Source organism: Epargyreus clarus, unplaced genomic scaffold, assembly GCF_041222505.1.
Source record: "Epargyreus clarus isolate Ecla_fem2 unplaced genomic scaffold, WU_Ecla_fem_2.2 ptg000023l, whole genome shotgun sequence".
Lineage (NCBI taxonomy): Eukaryota > Metazoa > Arthropoda > Insecta > Lepidoptera > Hesperiidae > Epargyreus > Epargyreus clarus.
The window spans coordinates 10,606,930-10,615,276 of record NW_027332230.1 but is presented as its reverse complement, the minus strand read 5'-3'; the positions used below and the strand labels follow the sequence as shown (position 1 = coordinate 10,615,276).

At 35.1% G+C, this 8,347-nt stretch overlaps 1 long non-coding RNA gene across 1 annotated transcript; it reads left to right on the top strand.

The window, feature by feature from the left end:
• The first annotated feature begins 279 nt into the window (after positions 1-279).
• LOC140751902 (uncharacterized) lies at positions 280-1,433 on the top strand. Its single transcript, XR_012103396.1, has 2 exons — positions 280-488; positions 755-1,433. It is a non-coding gene; the product is annotated as an uncharacterized LOC140751902 (long non-coding RNA).
• Positions 1,434-8,347: the final 6,914 nt, after the last annotated feature.

Below are 8,347 nucleotides of genomic sequence, written 5' to 3'. Positions count from 1 at the left end.
CTATTCACAATATTCTATTAGGGAGTTAGGATTACAAAAGGTGTAGTCAGGACAATCTGCTATGAAATCCAGTACCGAGTTATAACTCACTTTGCAAGGTAAAGTGACTGAATCGAACCGCGCGTGTCATTACGCGCCATGGCGACGTGGACTATTCACGTCAATATTGTACCGGCTTTTCATATTGCATTTTGCGCTGAATAGTACGTGTCTAAATGGTAGCGAGATAGCGAGATCCATCAATCAAATATCTACGCAAATGTACGTCGAAAGTTAGCCCTTTACACCCGAGATGATATGAGCGTGAGTTTCACTTTAAAAAAATTCCCACGTGATAGCTTCTTATTTTTCGAAACGCAACCGATGCCGATCGATCGTGAGGAGAGTATCGCACGTGCTACCGGCTAAGTGAGCGGGGTGTAGGCGGTCAGTTGTGCTAGGGACTCGTCCGAAGATGGCAGATTTTTTCGACCCGCGCACTGTCACAGGTATATAATTATTTTTGGTATTAAATGTTTTGTATCTATTATTAATTATAGCTAATTTGAAAGCTAAAAGAACACTAAATACGTGGAATTTAGTAGTTTATTCGATTAACTTGCAATTTAGATACAATTAGGTTGCAAATTTCAACTGTTACGATCGTGTGCCTACGGTTGTTGGTGCAGAATAACGTTTGATGAAAATGCTTTTATTGCTATTACCAGTTATGTGTAAGTTTCGTCAATATCAATTTTGTTTGTTTCAATTTTAGGGGTACATTTAAATGACGATCAGATTTTGCCAGTGCGGAGTGAGGAGAAATGTATCGGACATTGAAGATCTTCATGAAAGTGAAGAGCTTCAACCAAATAGATAAGAAGAGTTTCAATTTGAAGAATTGTGCCCTGAAACAGATCCAGAAGCACATGCAGACCCTCAAATAGAAACTGACCTAGAATTGGATCTGGAACTTGAGCCTGAACCTCAACCATCTACTTTAAAATCATCCCTAGAAATTTCTCGCCGCCGAGCATCTTCACGTCCAACACATCGAAAAATAGCTTGGAAAAGAATTCGTTTTCTGTCTTGAAAAGGTCTACACATCCCTACCAACATCTCCAGTAAAGTTTCCAAAGAAATATTTTTCTTAATATTTTAATTATGAGGCTCTTGATATGTAACCAGATGCACAAATTTATATTATCTAAGAAGAACCGGTCGAAAACTTAATTTAATTGCAATAGATATGGCTAAAGTTTTCTCCATCTGCATTATCATTGGATGTATTCCCTAGCCAAGAATACCTACGCCTTGGAGACCTAGATTTAAGACGGAGGCAATAACGGAAGAAAGAAGAATGTTGATTTTCATAGAATTACGTAGTTTAGGTTTCATTGCCAAGACAGATTTTTTATAAAGACTAATGAAAATAAAGACAGTGATGTTAAATATCTCCAAATTGTTTTAATTTTCTAATATTTTTTGATAAAAAACTAAATGTTTTTGCAATTTTCACGATCGTGAGTGTGACAGTTCCCACCGGAGACCCACGATCGTGCGGGTCGATTTCTGGATTACGTATAAACTCTGGATTTTTTTTAGTATTTTTTGTGGATCCCTTAAGCTATATAAAAAGCCGTAATAAACGTTTTGAATCGGAAATTGCGAAAAAAAATCTTCGGGTGTAAAGGGTTAGGCGAGTATTTTTGATACTTGCATTCCGTTTGGATTATTCTGGCTGACTTAATGGTGGATTGCAAGAAATATATGTATGAAGTGCTTAATTAAATGCTTTCTAAGTTTCCTAATAAAATGTAAGAGGCATATTCAAACTTCTCATATTATCGGGGGTCCACGGTAGTGGCTCCAGTCATTACCATTTACACTTTACAAGAATAATTAAGTTACAGTACTCAGTACAATGTAAATAGGCGATGATATAGTTTAAAATCGTATGTTCTTGTCACAATTCTAGACCTTACGAAGCGTTATGATTCCGCCGCCGGGTACGAGCAGAATTGCCGTTTTTATTTCAAAGAATGCGCACGCGTAGAATATGAAAATCTAGTTAAAAGACTGTTGTCATTTTTAAAACAAAAGACAGTTTTTAAAAGGGTTCTTCCTGGATGTTCTTCCTGCGTGAAGTACGCGGAAGATCATCAACTCCATGAATTCTTTTATTAACCATGCGATGAAAGGAATCAAGTAAAAGCTTAGAGAAAGCTTCATAATGTTCTTAAAAGTGTTTTAATTCTCTTTTCCGCTTAAGTCGTCAAATAAGGCCCTAAACCTTTCCTATTCTAAAAAGTGACCCGTGTCCAGCATCTGAATAATAGCGTATTTATAATGATAATATTAACGTTTTTTATATGAACAAAGGTAACTTCCCTAATAATTTGTAATTTCAGAATATCCTGTTATTTCATAGAGCTGCCGGCTAATACGAAAAAGTTTGATTGGTTTCAAATCACACGAAGTTGTGGAATCGTCAAAACTCATTAAAAAGTAAACAGAAAATTTCGAAACGCAAATCAAATATGGCGATATTACGTACCTACGATTTAAGTCTTCAATGTTTGTCTTTTGACTTTGTTAAGTGGGGACTATAAAGGTAATTTGATGTGCGAGGTGCATTGTAAGTTTTATCAACTTATTAAAAAACTATTCGTAAGAAATGTGGAGTGTTATGTTGTTCATCAAAATATCTCCCCTAAGTTTTAAATTTCTTTAGATTTTTAAATATTTTCATGCTTATATGTAATAAAAGTTTGCTCTATCGTTGTGTTTAATCAAATCATATGATTTGTCTTTATTTTGGGTTGGCCCACAAATTGTCAGAAATAATATATTTCGATGTTACAATGTTCAAAGCCACGCAATTTTGAATTACATAATATAACTAGCTGACCCAGCAAATGTAGTGTTGCCATATCAATAAAAAAATGTTAAGGGAGAACAACCCTTATCACTAAGGGGTATGAAAAATAGATAGTAGCTGGTTCTCAGACTTACTGAATATGTATATACAATTTGGTGAAAATCGGTAAAACCGTTTCGGAGGAGTACGGTAACTAACACTGTGACACGAGAATTTTATATATAAGATGACACTTCAGTACTGTATAAAAAAGCTTGTAAAAAGAGTTTATGATGTTCAAAGTTCATATATACCAGTATATAATATATGAACATAATTACCTAAACGGAATAAGGGCCATGTGCGTAACGACCGCGAAGTACCGCAGAGCGGTACCTTCATTAGAAGTTAGGGTCACAGATGGACAAATGATTTTATTTTACCTCTTTTTCATAAAATGTCATCTGTCAAAGCTTTAATGAAATATGATGTGTAGTGTGTATCATGCGACAATTGCAAATAGAACCTACATATTAAAACACATAAAAGGGATAATGTTCTAGTTGTTCAAACTTGCTTTTGAAGTCTGAGCTAAGTCAATCGTAGATCCTCGGCCCGTAATAACGAAATAAGTATAATATCAAGTCCAACATAAGGTCTCAGTTGGGAAGTCATAGAAATGGTACCTCAAATAAGTTGGACTATAGAAGCATCATTGATTTGAATTAGGTTTGATTTCATATATTGTAACTAATTTAAACTGCACGAAAATTTTTAACAAATTTATCCTAAAGTTGTGTTAAACTTTTTTGTGTTTCACTTTCATTTCTCAAATAAAAATTTTGATTTCAGATAAACTATTGCACAAAAGATTGTATTTGAAATTCGCAAGATGCCGACGGGATACTATGGGGCCGTAGATTTTCTTAATATATTGTAGTATCGTTTTTATAAATAGCATTATTAGTCCAAATAGTCCAAATAAGGTGAGGTAAAATAGACATATATACGAGGCATTTCAACTGAATTCTCAGAGATCGCAACATATGTGGGCTACCGTAATAGACTCCTATCTTATCTGGGTTTGATTTTAAATGTCCAAGGACGACAATGACCTCTTAATATTAGTTGGAATTCAGTCTGATTCGCTACTTTTATATTATTAAAACAAGTTTTAGGCACAAAAGTTTTGGGTTTGTTTTGCAACTAGAGAATTATAAAAAAAAAACCGACTACTTTAAAATGAAGTCAACCAGCGACACATGCGGGGCATACATACGCTCGAAAACATTACCCTCCGCAGCCCGGTAAAAAATATAATGACTACAACGTGGACGGCGCTGCGAGCGAAGCACACGACATATAATAATTTATCAAAAAATAAATAAAAACCACGTTTTTATAGTTAATCAAACTAAAAAGTAAGGCGCTCGAAAATCGCTTCGAAAATCGTTAATAATGATGATCCTAGTAAGGACAACGGGATAAAATTATTAAAATTGTATATCGTTATCGGTTCTTGATAATGGTTCAAAATTTTGAAATAAAATGACCGTTCAAAGTAGGTAAGAATCGAGTTCAAAGATTCCGTTACATACATACATAGGTACATATAGACATAATAAAAGCGTGGTAAAAATAGAGTTATTGTTCAACTTAATAACCGCTTATTTTGTTGGACTAATGAGATCGCAATGGCGAGTTTGTGTAGCGGCCGTGAAGTGGCTCTTTACCATCAAACAATATTTCATTACTGCATGACAATACAGTAGGACAAACAGTACCGTAGAGTACAAATAAAATGTCTATTTGTAGCAAATACGGCTAGTTTATTAATGTTAATACAATAGAAGTATATTATTTTTTATTTTAAAGCGCCGGATAACATTGATTGGTTTTATGGTAGATCGCTTTTCCTTTTTTAACTTTTTTATTTTTAGTATTTGTAATTTTAGCGACCACAGTTAGCCATATTGAGTAAAAATTTTAAGACTCCATCTATTGTAGCGAAAAGTATATTATTTTTCTTCTATACAATGTGTATTAACGTTTTTATATTTACCGTAACACAGCCGCTCAGACAGGGCCCGTGCCTGATGAAATATTTTAAGTATAGAAATATAAGACTTTGTTTAATATCGTCCGTGTCTGATACGTTTAATGTCTGTGACACAAACGGAGCCTAAATCTGAATAGTTCAAACAAAGCAACTAAATATCACTCGTTATCAATAATATTGGCCCTAACAATGAAAAAGGTTCTGTAATAAGGTAAATGAGAACTTACGAGAAGTAAGTGATAGGCTCGTGAGGTGCAGATATCTCAATCAACTGCCACATACGAGTACGTACACTGTTCAACCCCTAGAAATAAAGATAGAAGAGCCGATATAAGTATGTATAAGAAATATATATATTTTTTAAAATTTAAAATATGTTATTTCTTGGCTTAATCTTACATTGCAACTTTAATTTTCTTTGAGCTTATTTGTATGTTATAATATTTTTTTTATCTTCATAAAAAAATTGTTTCATGCATAGAAATAAATTGTGTTTTTATTAAATTTTGTTTTGTATAATTTATTAAAACTTGTATTCCTAAGAGCAGGTAAGTTGTTCGTGTATGAATTTCGGCTTCTCACACTGAAGCGCCGGGTTCGAAAATAAAGGCACATTTGATTGTAAAAAATAAATTTGTATTAGAAATTAATTCATCTTTTTAATTTTTCGATTTATTACGTTCCCTAAAATTGTGAAATAACCTTTATTTTGGTAGGTAGTGTGAATATCCTATACGCTCTTTTTAAAATAGGTTGAAACTTTTAAAAAGGCAAAAAAAATAATTCATATACATAGGTGAATTCAAATTTCTGCATATACTTGTACATGTCCTAATTGAATTTTAATTAGGTCACCAACTATTCAAAAGTTTCTTTTTTAGATATACTTTACTTAGTTCGTTCAACAAGTTGCTAAAATTTAAAGGAATTTAAGGCCGTTTACTTAAATTAGTCAAAATTTCGTTCCGTCGCTTCTCCGTTCGATCAACTATACTGAAAAATAAATTTCGTGAAGACGGACGTTAAGAATTAAAGATTATTACCTTAATTATTAGCTGTTAAAAATGTAATATGAGCGAATTATTGAAAATATCCCATTTTATAATACTTTGCTTTTATGGGCGTGGTCCCACATGACTGTAATACCGTACTCATAATTTTTCCTTTTTAATTTTAATTGATATGCGATATTAAGGTGTTCAGTTCAGTTTAAACATTGCCGCCGGCTGACTTCGGAGTTTTAAATTAACCGAATTCAACTGCCGAAACTTACCTTTGAACTAGAGATGTTGAAATATGTATTCAGATGTGAAAACTTAATATTAATCACTTTACCCACCTTCTTTCGGAGATCGAGATACTTTTCGACGCTGATCGGCAAATAACTAAATAGAAAATTAATTCTTCTTTAAGCGTCGTCGAGAAAATTAAATTCTTCTGCGGCCTCTAAAATTCGAGTAAAACCCCGACTTCTCCAGTAAAATTGCTTTTTAATTTAATGAAATTTTCACTTACCCTCGAGGCGGGCGACTCACGGCGACCGACCGACGGATGTTAGCGCGCGACCGCGCCGCTTAACCCCGCAACCACAACTGATTTTCCAGCGCGAAAACTTCCCTCGAACGCGTCATCACTCACCCCCTTCTGTGCCAACCAATCAGGCAACATGCACTCCAGCGAAGCCTTACGGTTCCACACGAGTGTGCCCGAGCGCTTGGGGTGGCGATTGGATCTTTTAATCTGAAACGTAAATGCAATACAAAAAGAAAATAAGTGAGCTGTAAGCTTCCGTCCGCGGGATGTGGGACGAAGCGCGAGCGGACGCGCAACAGGTAACGCTTTCAGGCTCGAGACGATAGTTTTAACGCTGAAATTCTTCGCGTTTTCAGTATGTGAGATGTTATATTTAAGACTTGAGGGTTAAGACTTAATATCTTACTTTTTTACAAACAGCAAACGGGCATGCAATCCCTCTGATGGTAAGTGGTCGGCCATGGACATCTATAATCTTCTCCGCATAAAAGAGTCTTTTTAGTAGCAGTGAGTAGATGGTAAATGGATACTATAGATATGGATATGGATATGGTAGATGGTAATTTGCCATTCTGGGGCACTAAATAACCCGATTAAAAGAAAACTGTACTTACTTGTTTTACATATTTTTTTAGAACGAGATAAAAAAGAGGGAGAAACTTATATGCCCATGGGGAGCAGGTGTATGATATCAAATAATAACAATGGTCATGTGGGTGGCAATAACCTCGTTTGCTACATCAAAAATAAATACACGTGTAAATTAATATTGGTGTTAAAGAAGAAGAAACGTCGTGAATTTGTCAAATTGCGAATTACCTAATTTGCAATTCTAATTATTTGTTTATAGGACTGGGACTGGATTAAAGTGTAAATTTATTCTCGGGCCAGGATTTTTGTTAATTGGCCAGAGGTAGGTTTTTGGATTTCCTCACTGCTAAATTGAAATATATTGTAACATTATACTTTATTTTAACTTTTAGCTATCAGAGAAACAAATCCTTTGGTATAAGAATGAGATTTGGGCAATATTTCAATTGTTTTTTTTTTATAATATGAGAGTAGCAGACGAGCATGCAGTACACCTGATGGTAAGTGGCTACTGCCGCTCATGGACATGTGTAATCAACCCCAGATAGGATTAGATATTCCTACCTGAGTTCGTCCACAGATGCGTCGCTACTCCTGAGGACAAGGCTGGAACGGCACGGAAAAGTATGTCTCTCTTACCACACCCTTCAAACCAGAACACAGCAGTGTTTAACACTGCTGTTAAGAGACAGAAATATATGTGTTGCTGCCGGAGTCGACCCACAAAGTGTTCTACCTTCAGCTTTGATCAAGCTAAGTGGAAATATGAGATTAAGGTGAGATTATATAAAGTTAACATTTAACACGCATATAAGATAGATGAAAGAAGTATTTTTGTGATAATGAAAAAGCAAATTTTTAAAGTACAAGTTCTTTTAGTATGTTGTAACTTCTTAGGTCAATGACGATCGGCTAAAACAGTTGTTACTTTTATATAACACCCACACGCCAAACATTTCTTCATTAACAAGGTTTAAGTGACGACCCGCGTGGCGGAGCGGTCACCATACCGGTCTGACGCGCAAAGGGTCCCGGGTTCGATCCCCGGCCAGACAGATATCTGAATGATGAATTTAGATTTCTGTTTCTGGGTCTGGGTGTTTGTGTATTTGTCTCTGTGTGTGTCCATGGCACCCACGACACAAGGAATCCTAGTGTGGGGCTGTGAGTGTAGAAAGCGTTTTTGTTTAAAGTGGTGGAGAATACGACTAGGCATTAAGTTCGCCCTTTGTAACCACTAGCCTTATAATAAAGCTTAATAAATAAATAATAAGTTACACCGTATCTTAGCGGTACAGTCGTATGTATATTTTTATTCCATTCTT